This window comes from Mugil cephalus, chromosome 6 (assembly GCF_022458985.1).
Source record: "Mugil cephalus isolate CIBA_MC_2020 chromosome 6, CIBA_Mcephalus_1.1, whole genome shotgun sequence".
In the NCBI taxonomy this organism is placed as follows: domain Eukaryota; kingdom Metazoa; phylum Chordata; class Actinopteri; order Mugiliformes; family Mugilidae; genus Mugil; species Mugil cephalus.
Genome location: NC_061775.1, coordinates 6,397,077 through 6,414,201, shown reverse-complemented (window position 1 = coordinate 6,414,201; position 17,125 = coordinate 6,397,077). Strand labels below are relative to the sequence as shown.

The following is a 17,125-nucleotide window of genomic DNA, read 5'->3' as shown; positions in this document are numbered from 1 at the left end:
TCACCATCAAAAGTACAGGTGTTTGAAGTGTTCTACCTCCAGCAAACCTGATGCAACTAATGAAGCCCTTGATTGGTTGCATTGGTTGATTGGTTGTATTGGTGTGCTCTTATGAGTAATTCTATTCAAGGGGTTGAATAATTTTGAGACAGCAGTAGCCATTAGAAGTGGCATTTTGTGTTGAATTTGGAGAAACCACTTGTAATATTAGTTGTGTTGGGCTTTTCAAATTATCCTTGTTTGATTTGTTTACTGCAAAAACGCTGCTAGATTGTACAGTTTGCCACTGTAATCAATTTCAAACTTGTAGTACCAAAAAAACAACAAAGGGCAGTGTCGAGTGTGAGAGTGTGTTGCTGAGCTGTCCTCATATTTCTGGGTCTTTTACATGTTACATTTTGAGAGAGCGGGATACAGACAGTGATGGTGTTCACTTCTCACAACAGTCACCGTCTATGTCTGTATGAGTTTGCCATGACTAATTAAAATTTAGTTGGAACAAAGAGGCGTATCAGTGCCATGGTGTTGGCTATGAAGGAGCTGCAGTCATAGCTACAAGATACGTTCACCACTGTCTGGCCAAGGAAACATAGCACACCAATGAAAAATGCTTCTTCCCTGGCTGCCTGCCTTTCTGGCCGGCCGGATGACAAGTTGCCTCCCTGTGAATTAATTGAATATTCTGCCTCCATGTACAACGAATACGCCACATGCTGTATATGACGAGCAGTGTCAATTTACTGTGGAGTCGGGGGTTGGTTAGAGCACGGGAGTAGCTGCACAGAGAAGAAGGAAGATGACTTTGTTTTATAACAGATTTTGATGGAGGTAGAGGTTTTATGATGGGAGATCTCTGTAATTCAAAGTACCACCATCAACTATACACAATAATATATACATTAATTGTTAGTTATTAATTACTTGGATGTTATTTTTATAGTAACAAAAATATTACAAACCCATAGTATATTTTATGAGAACGGCATACCAGTGTATGTACTGCAGTGTACGCACCAGTGTAATGACGTATGGCCTCTGTAGAGATGTCACCCATAGGTTTCCTACAGAGCAGTTTTGAAGCCCAGTGTGGTGGCTCAGGTTGCTACCATCATGGTAGTGTCTGACTCTACCTAACTCCCAGCTTATTCAAAAATGATAAAAGAGGTGGATTGTGATTGCAGCTTAGGTGGAAGACTGACGCCAAAGGCAGGCAGACAGCTAGCAACCTCCACATGTCACTCAAAGCAACCACACCTTTTAAATATACATATCTTTAAAACTTAAAGGGGGTGGCTGTGGCTTTGTAGATAAAGCAGGTTGTCGGAGAACCAGAATGTTAGCAGTTTGGCAAGGACTTCAGTTTAGTCTGTCTTGAGCAAGACATGGAACCGCTGGTTGTGTAAATATGAGTGCGCTTGAGTGAACATGTGGGTAGTTGTGTCATTGTGTCCGTAAAGCACTATATAAACACAAAAACATTTACCGAATGGGTGTTGGTGCTTTGAGTGACAGGTGAATGAAAATTATCTAGTCCAAATCATTTTTGTAACAGGCTGTAAACATGTTTATTTCTGCTTTAAATTTGAGCATATTGAAAAAGATTTCATAGGACATCTGATCAAGAGTTGCATCTGTAAAAGTCAGTGCTTCACAGAGCCATCTTATGTTTCATTTTCATATCCCATTTAAGATGGGCAATTATGTTCATATTCAAGACAAAATCAGGCCAGTTTCTTCTCCTTTAATGACCTGCTCACCCATGAACTCATTTACATGACGGAAAATCATGCTTCTCAAAATCAGTCATGCACTATAGAGCCCAAGACTAAACTGGACGTCTTTGGCAAAGCTTGAAGTAAGCCAACAGTATGGAGAGTATCGATAATGAGGACACAAACCTCAACTAGACTCTGGAGCCCAGCTCAGTGTGCCAAGATTTGTCCGAGTAGATAAATCAGAAATAATTGCCCAGTTCCCCTACATTTCCTGGCCACACCGAATGGAGATGAGGGGCCGCAACACAATAAGACATCAGTCACTTCCCAGCCTTCACGGGTCAGCGGCTGAAACAATAGGGAACGCCAGCTAATTGTTTACCATATTTTTTGAACAAAGACAGTGTTCTTCCATTTCTTTTTGTCCAAATCAAAAGTGTAGATAATGCAGAGCTCTTTGTCCTACTTATCAGGGCCTGTTTCTTGGCTAGTCCAGGCGCACCTATCGGCTACCATAAACATGTGACTGTCAAACTCTTCATATGTAATAATGGCACGTAAAAAACTTTAGAAAGCGCTGGGCTGTGCCTCCTCATCAATAATGCTGTGTCAGTCATTGAGTGCAAACAAGACAGTGGTAGCAGACACGGTGAGCCTGTTAGCGCCCTACAGCTCTTCAAACTGTCAAATATCTCAAAATGTCACAAAAGTTACAGAAAAGCGTCTCAGAAAGCGTACCAGAATAAACTAGTTTAAGTGACAGTTACGTAAAAGAAGTGTTTACATTAGAAAAGGGGTTTAAGTGCAAGTGTGTGTATTTTTTTCTTAAGTTATACAAAGAATATGAACTTCTCTACAATGGGACAGAAGGAAAAAATGCTTTTCATTGTCTCTTTTTTAATGTCACGCTGCAGTATTAGGTCAACAATGTCTGACCGAGGGGAACCATACACACAGATGGGATGAAAGGCGCAGGACAAATGGTGTATGGAGTGCTGAAATGAAGTGAATCACCTTTACAGGGTCCTGCCTCAGTGCTCCTGGGTGATTGAACTGATCAGCTGGGTTCAACCTGTCAGAGCGAAAGAGACGAGAAGAAAGAGAGGAAGGTGGGAATAGAGAGATTTATCAGTGTATACAGTAGAGATATGATCCTCCTACTTTATGTTACCAAAGTAGTAAATCATAGTGTGAACACTTGTAGGGTGAAGGGTTGGGCTTACCAGGGGGACATGAAAATCTCTACCCAACCTGATGTCGCATCTTTCAACGGATGAGAACAAAAAAAACAGAGGCTGCATGAAATTAAATAGTGTTTAAAAGATTTTGTTTGTTATTGTAATATGAGACGTAGCTTTAAAAAAAAACAAAAAAAAACTTCTCTTTATAGCATTTGTAATACAAAGCTGAAAAAAATGTTAACAGAGATTTTTTAAAACTAAATACTGGCAGTGTGAAATTCATTTTTCTATGGTTGACCTTTCTCCATTCACAAAGTTGCTTCTGTGGTATTTCATAGCTATCGGTCATGTTTGGGAAATGTTCAGCTAAAAACAAAGACGCAAATATAAAGAAACGTTATTGCACCTTAGTGGAATATTTCATGTGAATAACAGAAAGGTTTCCGCAGTGTAATTTATAACTATAGGACAAGATTATTTTAACGCTTGGAGCTATACACACAGGTAGACTTGTTAATCTCTCACAGGAAAGCATTGTGATTAATTTGAAACTTTGGATTTACCCTTTACCATTAACGTATGTATTATCTATTTACATTTGAATAATTCTACATGCACCAGCCACTTTATTAGGTACACCTTGCTAGTAAAAGGTTGGACCCCCTTTTGCCTTCAGAACTGCTTTAATACTTAGTAGCATACTTTCAACAATGTATTGTAAACATTCATCAGAGGTTTTGGTCCATATTGACATGATGGCATCACACAGTTGCTGCAGATTTGTCGGCTGCACATCTATGATGTGAATCTCCTGTTCCACCACAGGAGTACAGTGAACTCATTGTCATGTTCAAGAAACCAGTTTGAAATTATATGAGCTTTGTGACATGGTGCATTATCCTGCTGGAAGTAGCCGTCAGAAGATGGTTCACTGTGGTGATAAAGGGATGGACATGGTCAGCAACAATAGTCAGGTAGGCTGTGGCATTTAAACCATGCTCAGTTTGTACTAAAGGGCCCAAAAGAAAATATCCCCCACACCATCACATCAACACCAGCCTGAACCGTTGATACAAGGCAGGATGGATCCATGCTTTAATGTTGTTTAAGCCAAATTCTGACCCTGCCATCCGATTGTCACAGCTGAAACCGAGACTCGTCAGACCAGACAACGTTTTTCCAATCTTCTATTGTCCAGTTTTGTTGAGCCTGTATGAACTGTAGTCTCAGTTTCCTGTTCTTAGCTGACAGGAGTGGTACCCGGTGTGGTCTTCTGCTGCTGTAGCCCATCTTCTTCAAGGTTGGACGTGTTGTGCGTTCAGAGATGGTATTCTGCATTCCTTGGTTGTAACGAGTGGTTATTTGAGTTACTGTTGCCTTTCTATCATCTCCAACCAGTCTGCCCATTCTCCTCAAAAACACAAATCTATCTATATTTGTCACCCTTACTGATGACATAAAAAGTTTCCTTCTTATAAATCTGGTGTCAAGTCTTTAGGTCAATCAAAAAATCCTGCCCATGTTGTATCTTATTTGATCATGTTGCCCTGGACTCATACATTGTAAAACGCTATGTCCTCATCTCAGCCAAGTCAGGTATTTTTTTATTTTTTTTAACTTGCTTATATAAGGTACAAATAAAATTGACAATTGAAATCAATGATGCTGTACGCGTGTTTATGGTCGAAGCTAATTTCCAACCCTAGTCCTTTATTGGGCATCACCAAGTTGTTCTTAAGATACATATTACTATTTATTGTGTCCGTGTATTTACAATAAAAGCAATGTGAAAATAATAAAATCAGTCTGCAACAGATAAAGAAACTAACTAACTAACTATTGACCTGTTTATTTATGTCTACAGTTCTTGCCAGATCTTAACCAGGATTTAATTGCTGTTATTGAGAAAAAAAAATAAAATCTTGAATTTACTTGCTGTCATTCATGTTCCGTTCAAGTTTGCTTAATCATGTAAATTCTGCTGTCGATGTGACACAGTACATGTGCACAATCAAGAACATCCGAGTGGGAAAAATGGGCAAAGAGGAGTGTTGTGTTTGTGCCGGCCAACCACAGACGAATAAGGTATTTAGCATAAATAACCCCCATGACTGAACAACAGCCCTGTTCAGGCCTAATAGCTTGTGTCCAGATATATCTAGACTGTGTCCAGATCCATTTCAGGTGGACTGCAGAGTGCATCTCAAATGCGTCTCCAGTGACCAATTCTGATGAGGTTTTGCTTCCCTGCTCACGTGTGATTTTATCTGTGGGGATACACGCTGCTGCAAAACCGGGGGAAAAAAATCATCAGTGACGAGGACTGCGTCAAATTGGGTTTTTAAAGCAAAGAAAAAATTGAGTGTTTAGAATCGTTTGCATGCTATACAGATGCTATAATAGAAAGATGAATACGCTGTCCTACAATTCAACTGTGAGATGCATATGTGTATTCACAATTACACAGGGAATATAATGTGTATGAAGACAAATTAATGGAGTATGTTTAGAGTTGTAGAGACTTAACATGATGTTACAACAGAGCCTCTGAGTCATTGTATATACAAGTGATCAGACAGGTTTCAAGCCAGCAGAGTTTAACCCAGGTTTAGCTGCACAAAGATCAGTGCTGGAGAATGGGTCCTTGTTCTTGCCATATTTTTTTCTTTTTGAATGTTTTGATTACTGTGCAGAGAAATATAAAAAATAGATAAAAGAAACAGACATCAAAGTGCCGAACTATAATGAGAACTTAAATACGCCACACACCACACATTTCACACACTTATTATTTCTTTCAACAAAATGGGATGAAACATAATTGATATAAAATTGATACAGATGGTTTGCCAGCAAAATTAGTTATTTAGATCAAATTAATTTCTACAATGCTTACAAGAGATTTGTATCATCACTATATGTTTACATACACACACAGTGATTTAAAATCTAAATTTGTGTACTTTATTTCTTGAAAGTTTTACTGCACTGTCTGTTATTTAACTATTTATTTTATTGTGTTTCATGAAAAATAAATTAATTGATACTTATGTGCTTTTTTTTTGGCAAGCCCATTGTCTGATTTTCATAATTTTCCCAACGTGCTCAACAGTTTAATGGAGCCAAACCTTAGGTTACATCACTCAGACGGTGGCTTTCTGCTCATTAAATCCCAATAAGATTCTAAATAAATGCATTTATTCAAGGTTGTTTATAGTTTTATAAATATCTTGGAGAATATGCACAATGCATGATAAATCAGTTATGTTTTCCAATGAGATGGCCCTATAAATACTGTACAGAACCTCATAACCACACATGTACACGCTATGAAAAGTATTATTTTACCGTCTCATGAATCTTTGGCCCCAATTTTAGTTTAGCCCTTTAGTTTAACTCATTTTTTGACCAATTGTATCCACATAACTTTTTTTTTTTTTTTTGGATTTTCTTGAAAATGTCCCTCACCCTTCTGTTCCAAGGGTGAAACATTTAGACAAGACAACATCATATTCACACATGCTCATGGCTTACTTAGTGCTTACACTTAGTGACTAACACTTTAATAGAGGCGTGTCAGTTTTTCCTGAATAACACTTGAGTCATTCTCATCAGATTGAAACTAACATGAATTTAAGTCCAACCTGTTCTTCATGGCTCCTCCGTGCACTTTTGACTGTCTGTGATTTGTGTGCTGTACAAATCTGTGTGCAAGTGGCTGTGAGATTATCGTGAGTGTGGGAGGTCTTCATCAACACATCACCGCAAGCATTTTCCTGAGAGATGCTTCCACATCCAGAAACCAGTTAGCTTAGCTTAGCTTAGCTTAGCTTGGCTTAGCATAAAGACTGGGAACAAGAGGAGCCCTGGCTAGGTAAACATGCAGGGTCTGTGAAAGGTGACAAAACACTTCATATACAGACTAATTCTTGGCTAGGACCAATACTTTCTTGAGTCTGTGCTGCCTGAAACTGCTCCTAGTCTACTAAGTTCTAACCGCAAACTCACTTAATAATATACATATACAAATAATATACATATATAGGAAGATTTTGTTCTTGAAAATGTAAATGATTCTAAGAGTATTTCATAAATAAGTTTTTAAATAGTTTTTAATAATTCAGCTTCTGTCAGATTTTCAAATTGGTCTGCTAAAGGACCTTTGAAATTAAAGAGGTAATTTGCTACACTTGTCATTTCTGGGAATGGCCTACTCCTCGCATGTGATACTGAGTAACAGACATACTGTAGATACATACTCCATTGTTCCAGAAATGTTTTTGAACTTCAGCATGAGCCGAAGCCACTGAGCTGAACTATTGCTACCTCTGGCGACTCGTTAGTGCTAAACTAATTACTGGTGTTATGATGGAGGGGGGTAGAACGTGAGGGGCGGGGCCAGGCTAATGAAGGATTAGACAGAGGTTGTTACCCCGTTTCCTTTTGATGGGATTACGCCGCTCAGGGCTATATACTGCCTGGCTTTTAATGATGGTCGCTCTAGTGTCACTGGAAACAACACCAACTGACTCTGTAAAGTGACTCTGAGAACAAAGGAAAGGAAAGGAAAGGAAAGGAAAGGAAAGGAAAGGAAAGGAAAGGAAAGGAAAGGAAAGGACACTGTGACACTGAACTTTAGTTAATTAACCCCCATTCTGCATCCTCGTCGCTCTCTGCGATCACCGCGTTCCGGTGGACACAAAGGGCATTAAAGTGATGTTTCACTGAAAACACTGAGTGAGAAAACAAACATCTCATAAGAGTACATATCCACAGGTTGTGTAAAATGCCGATGTGCTGCCCACTGACAAAGTGTGAAAAGAAAACGAGTAAAAAGGTATGCATGCATGTTGTGTGAAATATTCATAGCCTATCACTGGGAGTTGTCATAGTAGCTCAGTTCTCATTGATATGCATACCAGCTTATAATGTCGGCTCTGGTGATTTTCAGAACAGGATGAGTCACACCTAACTGACTTCAGCCTCTGTTGCTCTTCTTTCTCCGAGCTCGCTTGTGGGAACTTCAGACTGAGTTAATCTACATCTAGAGGACAAACCGTGTATTATTTACACCCCCAAATCTAAAATTTTCTCTGGTTCGCTGTCAGCTAATGATGGCAGACTCTCATGAACTTAACGCCACACTGAACAATATTTTTAGTGCTAAAATTGGCTCCGTCACTAGCCTTTATCAAATACTGTTTTGAGCTTTTTTTTAGTGGGTTGATGACCCATAAATTCTTAAATCAACCTTTAAGGCGTATGCTGCCTACTCAGCAGCACCAAATGGGAAGCTTGGAAATGAGATGAAGCTAGTGGAGCATTGAGAAAACATCCATATATTTATTTTATGAAAGAGAAGTCTAAAAAGACTGTAGTGTACTTCAAGACCACTGACTGTATCAAAAGATGGATGGACCCTCTGTGACGTCAACCATGGGATTCCTGAAGAAATAGATGGGTGTGGCCGTTCAAGCTTCATCTTGGCAGTGCCTAACCCCCAGATTCAAAATTCAAAAATGGGAAGTAGATGGAGCATAAGTGGAGCTGAGGTGGGGGAGTGATGCCTAGGCAAATATTTATCTATTGGCCCAGGCATTAATAGATAGCAGCCATGTCCTTAGTATTGCATAAGTTTAATAATGATGAATTTACCATCATCACATAGAGACCAATTTATTTATTTATTTATTTATTTTTTAACAGACCAGAAGCTAAAATTCCCCTCAACCCAACTTTTGTCAGTGTGTTGTTGTCAAAATATAAATAAATGTAAAAGAACAAAGAAAAAAAAAAGAAATGTACAGGATCATACTGTATCAAGGCTGTTAATAGGGATACGCTGGCATCACAGCGTACATCTTGTTCAGTATCTGCCACGCACTCACATCACAAGTCTGGTTCTGATCTCACGGATTCATTTAAAAATTCTAACATAAGCATTTGTGCTTGTGTGGCCAGATTAATGTGCCACGGTGTATTATGAGGTGCCATGGCAACCAAGTAAGGCTCCAGATGAGCCGTACTCTGTTAAGGCAGATGAGGAAGCTGCCTGAGTCCTTTTATGGTTTAAACGGACTCAACAACATGACAGAAATGACTTGTCAATATTTGTATCATAGATGTTGCCTGAAGCTTTGTATGAAACAGCCATCTCTCTCTTTCTGTTGTATGCATCAGTGACAGACTCGTCCAGGGAGTAAATTTGCCCTCTTTGTTTTGTTTTGGGGGGCTTTAATTTTGCTGCTGTTGGAAAATTACCCATAATTGCAGGCTGCAAATGCTTATCCCTCTCTTTCTCCTCTCCAACTACTCTCCAGTGTACACTAGCTGTACTTGCACACAAAAACACGCGTGTACGCAAACACAAGGCTCAGTATAAAATGGTCGCTGCTGAAGGATGGAACCACATTTTCTCACTGTCACATTTGGACACGTTGCCACGTTGAGACACACACTCACATGTTTACATGTGGATCCACGCACACACAAACACACACATATAGACATACACATACACACACACACAGGTTGATAATGAGACTGGGGAAACATGATTTATGTTTCATAGTGTAATCTAATTGATTTGATTAATCACATTCTTTCTTGGCTAATTAAATTACCACAACAGATTACAGAATATTTGGCCACAAACGTGCCCAGCGGCCATGCTGTTTGTTTTCAACTGAGATACATTACGTGTTTCTGAAAAGCTGTGATCAATGGATTTTATGGCCAATAAATCACTCACGATCCGTTCCTAAAGCATTACAAAATGCACATATGAGAATTCTGCATTACATTGGTCCCAGAAGTAAAATACATACCAGTTTAGTCTAGATTGTTAAATTACACATATGCAGGGGCGGCTGTTGTAAATGGGCTAACAGGGCTAAGTCCTCCCAAGATAACATTAAAAAACAAAAAAAAAGAAAAGACAGAGAAAATAATTTCTTAAATAACTTACAATGGATTGTTTTAGGTTTTGGTCAAACCAAAGGCAGCAACAGCACCAAAAAATCCAAAGAAAAACATAGAATATCTCTAAATGGGCTGATTTTTTACAGCCACCTTGGTCTGCTTCCATTCACTTAATTCTTCTAAGTGACTGACAGGTATTGACTGTCATAGTTTAAGTAATTAAAGATTCTCAACTAAAGCTACATGATGGAAGTTATTCAATTTTTTGTTAATATTTCCCAGAGGTTGCACTTTTTTATTTCACATATTTTGCAAGAAAACACCAATTGAGTCTGTTAAAAAAGGCTGTCAGTAAAATGTTGTGATTGCCATGTCAGCCCTACGATTAATGCTTGAAGAAGTGACTGAATAGAGCAACACTTGCAGCTAATCAATGGTAAAAGGGAACAGTTCCCTCTCTGGCTTTGCCACTTGCTGGTCATTTTGGTTTATCATTACACTTGTTTTTTGGTTTGATATTATATTCTATAATATCAAATCAATAAATCTGAGATATTTTCTTTGACCTGGGTCGCATCTTGTCATTAAGAGGTGATTATGGGGTCCTGAAGCCAGACCAGATTAGAACCACTGTTGTAGAGCGCTAAAAATGTACAGTGTACTTGTAGTTGATGTAACTGTATGTATTGTAGTAGTTCCTTTTGTAGTGATGTTCTTTTTGCTGCTGTGTAACTATTTAATCATTATTATGCATTAGTTAGCCCACCCATCAAATTTCACCACAGCTGCCACTGAATATACGTCTCAAAGAATAGTGATTGTGTACACGCTACTCTTTGGCCCAGAACAGGATTAGTTCCCTGGTTCAAGACAGGTTAAGGCTTGACTCTCTGGATTTCTGTGGTTTTCACTCTCATTCCCTCACAGTGAAGCTTGCTGGACATTTGACAGTTCGGCCGGACTGGACCATTCAAAACAATCTCAATGCCTGTAATTATTATTATATTATATTATTACATGTATTTGCATTTCCTGAAATGTAAATCAATAGACTTGTTCTAATTCTGTGTTGGCTTGCTCTGGGGTGGAGCATCATTCGTTGGGGGTGTACACACACTAAGAAACTCACAGAAATGTTGTGACAAGACATCAGCAATGTTAATGATATTCAGTAAGTTATACTGGTGACAGGCAAATACACTATTGGCAACAAAAATTGGCAGGTACCAAGTTGATCAAATCTCAACTTTGAGGCGATGCATTTGAAGCGACAACCACTGGGAAATACTGATGCCATTGACAAATATATGACACACAGATTTCCACAAATGTTTGCCACAAGAAATCACCATCCACTACCCCAAAATTCGCCATGTTGTCAGTGGGCTTGGTGCAGGTGAACCCACATGTAGTCACAGCTAGATCATGGCGATCCATAATGTATGGCCTAGATCCAAAAGCAGTGCAACTATGAACTTGAAGAAAGTGAGCAGATCATCATTGTTGAGTGTATCCCAGCCTGTCTATTCATGTGCTATATTTCTATGTTCTGCTATGTTCCTGCATAAACATTTTGGAATGGGATACATACAAGAGGCTTATGGAGGCAACCTGAGTCTGGAACGTAGTAACGAACTACAAAATGATGGGCTATGAGCAAATCACTTGAAATGAGGACCAATTCTGGCTAATATATGGAAAAACATGTCTATATCTTTATGAACTGAATGACATACCACATTCAGAGCTTGTTAAAGAATCAATAGAGTCTATATTAAACAACATAGCAGAGCCTAATTTTATGCTTTCCCTAAAATAATAATAACTTGGCTTGTGAAAAATAACTGCAATACAAAGGTAGGGTAGTCTCACATTCAAAGAAAAGCTGCCTTAAATATTACTGGTGTATTAATTAATTGAACTGACTTTCTGACATCAGAATTACAGTGCAGTGTCAATCATCTCTGCAACCCAACTAACACATTAGCCTGTTTCAAAGAGAGTATACTGCTGTTAATAAGACGCCTGATTGTGCCACTTTATTTGTTTCCACTAAACAAAACAAAGACAGCATAATGCTGCCCCAGCGTGTGATGGTGGAATCAGAGTCAAAATGTGTAATGCTTTGTAGCTTTTACATAACTTTTACACAGTCCTCAATTTGGCTCTGTGACTACCTCCACTGCTTAATGGTGGAACAAAAATGCTTCCCATTTCTGTGTTTGAATGTTTTATACAGACAGCGAGGTGGAGTAACACCAGCAGCACAGCATTGTTGACAGGTACGGAGGTGAGAAAGGATCTGGGATTTCACCTATCTAGCTTTATTTTATTCTTAACACAACCTTTCTATCACTTTCCACGTGAACAACCTGGTAGTACACCTTAAATTGTATCTAATCTTCTATCTATATCTTTTTATAACAGCCAAATTTTCACTACAAATGCAAAATCAGTTCAGAACTACTTTAATTACATTTGATTGTAAAAATGGCCTTAAGATGTCCTGATTTTAGCCTCGAGAGCAAAGATGCAGAAACAGCAAAGTCTATATTTCCTGCAAGACGACTTGATGCTGGGCGATCCAATCACACCCAGGATGCTTTGAGATCGCATTCGAGAGATCTGATCTCTGACCACATTTTGACGTGAGCTGACTCGCATGTGTTCACATTCCTTTTCTCAACAGGGGTGCTCTTGCATCAGTGGAGTTTAATTCATTCATTCATAAAAGAAACACACCTTGGTTATAAATAAATGAAAAGCAAGTGACGTTTGTTCATTAGTGATGAGAATCTATTAAAATATTCTTTTATTGTGTCATTGTAGCTGTTAACTAACCAAAAAATAAAATAATCAATGTAAGAATCTATGTCGTTTATAGTTAACTTTTTCTTCATTTACCTTTATTTACGGGACGTATGGAAACTTCCAGGGTTGGAGTTCTAATCTGATTTATGTGCAGGTCTAACTTATATCAGGGTGGAGATTAATAAGTATAACTTTATATGTATGCCCAACTCATGAAGCATACACATAAAACAGAGCTGTTCTTGGATCTGGAGCAGTTGTACTGATTCACTACAGACAGCAGCTGTTAAAATATTCTACTATGCCCCAGATGATGTTAGCGTGTATTTGTATACAGAATGCAACTGTAGATCAGATCTAGAGACAGACGTTAATGCCAGGTTTGCATGTACTTGAAGCAGGTCACTTGCGGATAGCCCAGATCGGATCTTAATGCTAGGTCTGAACATGCCCAGTTAACACTTTTAGGCTTCTTGAAATAAAGTAATGATGAGATATAAAAGATAACATCACTATGATATCACAGGGATTATTATCATAGACTTCTTCAGAGCCACGGGAGTCATTATACAACTGTTTTCACAGACTTTGTAGTAATTACTATTACGAGCATGCAAAGCTTTAAGTGTAAAATTAGTGGAGTGTCACTTTAAAGTTTATTGCTGTTACACCTGGGTAAATACCTTTGTGAGTTAAATGAGAGATGTAGAGAACATGTACCAGCACATCATACCACAGCACTGTTTTCATCTGAGGGAATTAGCCTATAGATGCTGTTATACAATACCTCTTTGCCATGTTGAGACACCAGGCTTGTGAGAGGCGGTGACCAAGATGGCTAAAGAGAAAAAGGAAAATAAATCTATGAGAGCGGGGGGAGGGGAAAAAAATGAAAAAGAAAAGACAGAGAAAGGAAAAAGGGGAAAGGGAAATGCAAGGAGTGCAGGACTTGTGAAGTTTAGAGGTACAGCGGGACCTTATAAAGTGGGCGAAAGAGTGTGAAGATAGAGCACATAAAAAGGGAGCGGGGGACAGGGAAGATTGGAAAAGAGAGCAAAGCCAAATAGAAGACAGATTGGTCTGCAGAGACTGAAGCGCAGAGAGATGAGAAAAAGAGGGTGCAGGAAGGAAAGAGAGATGACAGAGAAGTGCAATGAAAGAGAAAGGGAGTATGAGAGACAGAAAGGCAAAGAGAAAGAGAGGGAGAGTAAGAGGTCATGGAGTGGTTATGAAACCAACTGTGACCTAATCTGGTGTGTTTATGACTGCATTTTCCTTTTTTTTTTTTTTTTTTGCAGGCACTGAGATGCAGGCTGGAATTAGACTGGGCGGCGGCTTAGGATGAGCTCAAAGAGAGGAGAGAAAGAGAGAGAGAGAGACATTGGGATGGGAGCATTTTCTGCTTGTCCTTTTTGACTTAGAAATGGAGCTCTGCAAGGGTGTTTGTTTGGTATCGGGTTGAGGTGTGGAGGTCACGCTGGGTCGCAAACATCTTCATTTAGATGCGCCCAGCAGCACCTGAGTCTGAGTCACACACATCTTGTAATCATTAACCAGTAAAATCAGTGCAAACAATAGAAAGATGTTAAGGGAAGTTTCCACCGTATGTGCCTAGACCACAGATTACACTGTTTATTAAAAATGGTCCAGACATAATGAAAACACGCTGGAAGGGAAAATGTCACTTTTTAACTTTATCACAGAGTAACTTTCCCTGATTTTGTCACTTTATGCTATCAGTTAAGTCGGTGAAATTTAGTGCAATATGAGTTTTTTTTTTTTCCCGGTGAAAACATTAATTCAGTCTTTTTGACAGACCAAAAAGTCACTAAATAAGCATCTGAGTTTCAAGACTTCATGATTCTGGATATGAGTGCATTGCTTTAAATTCTTTCCAAAAAATGTACCGTACTGTGGTGGTCTATACTCCTCACATCCCCACGGCCACCATGTGGATCTCACAGATACCTAACATCCTTTCACTGGATAAACGGTTTAAATTTGAGACTGTCTGGTCTCCAGTGTACAGTTTCTTGATAGAATCCCTGAACCTTCTGTCCGGATGATAAGATCAGTCTTCCTATAATGATCTGTGCCATGCATTCAATTTTATTTGCCTGCAAATGAACCCTATATGCCTTGCTAAGCTTGCTTTTAAATTAGCAGCGCTAGATTTTTGGTGGGACTAACATTTTTGGTTTCTTGGTGTTGTATGTTGTATGATCTAATGAAACATTAACTCCAGCTATCAGCGTAGGGGGCAGCATATTGTTTTTTTAAAGGGCCAATATGACATTGTGGCTTTAAAGAACCAATTATCAGAAAATCCATTTACATATAATACCATTTATAACTTCCAGTAAGCCTATGATTGATTTTGCTTGCTATGCACAGTTTTAGCAAGTAGTAACAAAATGCTATCCATAACAAAGTTTGCGTTACCTGCACTAGAGATTAGTTTTAATGTCCCAAAATGTCAGTATGCCTGTTTGGTTGGAAACATAAGATTGCTTCAGTGTGGTACACATCTGAACCACATACAGTATCAATACACACCGACAGCAACCTTATACAACTACCACCTGTACAGCTACATAGCCAACATGAGCATTAACAGCTGTCTACTCACCAGTCCAGAAGAGAGGTTGTTTTATTTCACCATCAAACTTCAAGGCTATTGTAGTTTATTTCCATTACTCTTGACTCAGCTGTCAAATTCAGGTTCTCTGGGCAGTGCTACTTGTTTTCCCTCTCATGTTGGACGAAGGGATGGTTAGCATTGGCCTGCAGTAGCCAGAAGCAGTTCTTATCAGAATATTAACCTGGAAACACACCATTTGGATTTTATTGGGCATGATCAGGGTATGATTCATCTAATACAGAGAAAAAAGTATATACCTTTGCATGTAACCAGAGAGTAACCAATCAGATCCGTTTTGCCGTAAACAAATTCAACTCCACAGCGCTCAGATGACGTGTACGGCTACGTCACTGCCACTCTTACGTTCCTTACTTCACATTACACATTTAATATTAGTTATTATTATTATTATTACTATTTTTAAGCCCTTTGTTTGCAGTTAGGACACATAACTTCGTCTGTGTGAGGGAGTGTGAGCTTCTCCAAGCTTCATAAATTTACTCTCCATCTTTCCGACAAATCACTTCGACGAAAAACAAAACACGCCAGTTTAGATGATGCCTTTACCAAACTCGGAAATTCTATATTCCAACTCTTAAATTTCAGAGCGTTCATCATAGCGTTCACGTTACAGGTGATAATAAAAAAAAGTTTGGTATATTGCAACCGTTTCATTAACATTAAAATATGTACAGCAACTATGTTTTTTTTTTTTTAAATTTGTCAGTCATTTTTGAGTTTGACAACTCAGAAACCCACTCCCACCCTACGTCTGATTGGCTAGTGATGTTAGTCTGGAGAGGGAAAACTGCCTTATTCTCATTCCATTGGTAGACGAACTCAATTGACTCCTCGAACCTGACAATATACAGCGTCAGCAACTTTTTTTTTTATATATATAAATGTTGATCTTTTTGTTTTTTTTAATCGCGGTCAAACGTGACAGGTCTGAGATCAGACACGGTACTGTAATACTTTAAGCCCTGGATATTGTACATGTGAGGAAACACACGCAACACTGGTTAAAACCTGGTGAGTGGTGAAACAGGTGAAAAATGATGGTGAGCTCAGATCAGACAAGTTTTGACACATCCCCTGTGATCTCTGCATTATTGCACAAAGCTTGTCCAAATAATTTGATTGGCCCTGCAGATCTTTGCTGGAGCATAATCAGTTCTCAGCAGCGTCGGTCCAGATTAGTTTTCTGCCACAAAAAAAAAATACGTGGGCGGGGAAGTTGGTATGGATATCCCTGCCAGATTATAGATGTCAGTGACACAAAGACATGTATTGACATGTCATTTCATATTTCTGCTTTGACTGTTCTTTTTTTTTTTTTTATCTTTGTTTATAGGTCTTGTGCAAAATATGTCACAAAAAATGTGGGGTTTGTTCTGCTGTATTGTAACTAAACCATAGACAATGTTCTGCGAATACTCATTTTATATTCAAATCTTGATAATGAGAATAAACCTCAACCATGAGGTCGATCCTAAAGCTACTGGAATGTGACAAAAAAAATGGTAATCTGTGATGTTGTCAAGATCTCAGGAGTTTGTCCACCGGCAACTTAACAACAGTCTGCGAAATCTACAGTGAATTCATCCCATTACTTTGTTTTGCATTTGGTGGGCGCGCCGAATACAGCTGCATGTGCCAAGTACCTGTGCACACGTGAGGAACAGACTCAAGGGAAAAGCTGCAGGGATTAACTGAGACTGTCCCACTTATTAAAACTAGTTCCAAAACAAGAAGAGTTCAGTCACACAAGCATTTACAGAGCCCAGATTTCAGACCACATGGATGGAATCACCAAGATCAGATCGTCTCATGAACGCAACCAAATTTGCTTATGT

General features: G+C 38.8%; 1 long non-coding RNA gene across 1 annotated transcript; it reads right to left on the bottom strand.

Annotated features, from left to right (window-relative positions):
* Window positions 1-1,875: 1,875 nt before the first annotated feature.
* LOC125009749 lies at window positions 1,876-15,603 on the bottom strand. Its single transcript, XR_007112979.1, has 3 exons — window positions 15,527-15,603; window positions 15,258-15,450; window positions 1,876-2,787 (listed from the first exon to the last, which is right to left on the bottom strand). It is a non-coding gene; the product is annotated as an uncharacterized LOC125009749 (long non-coding RNA).
* Between the last annotated feature and the right edge of the window lie 1,522 nt (window positions 15,604-17,125).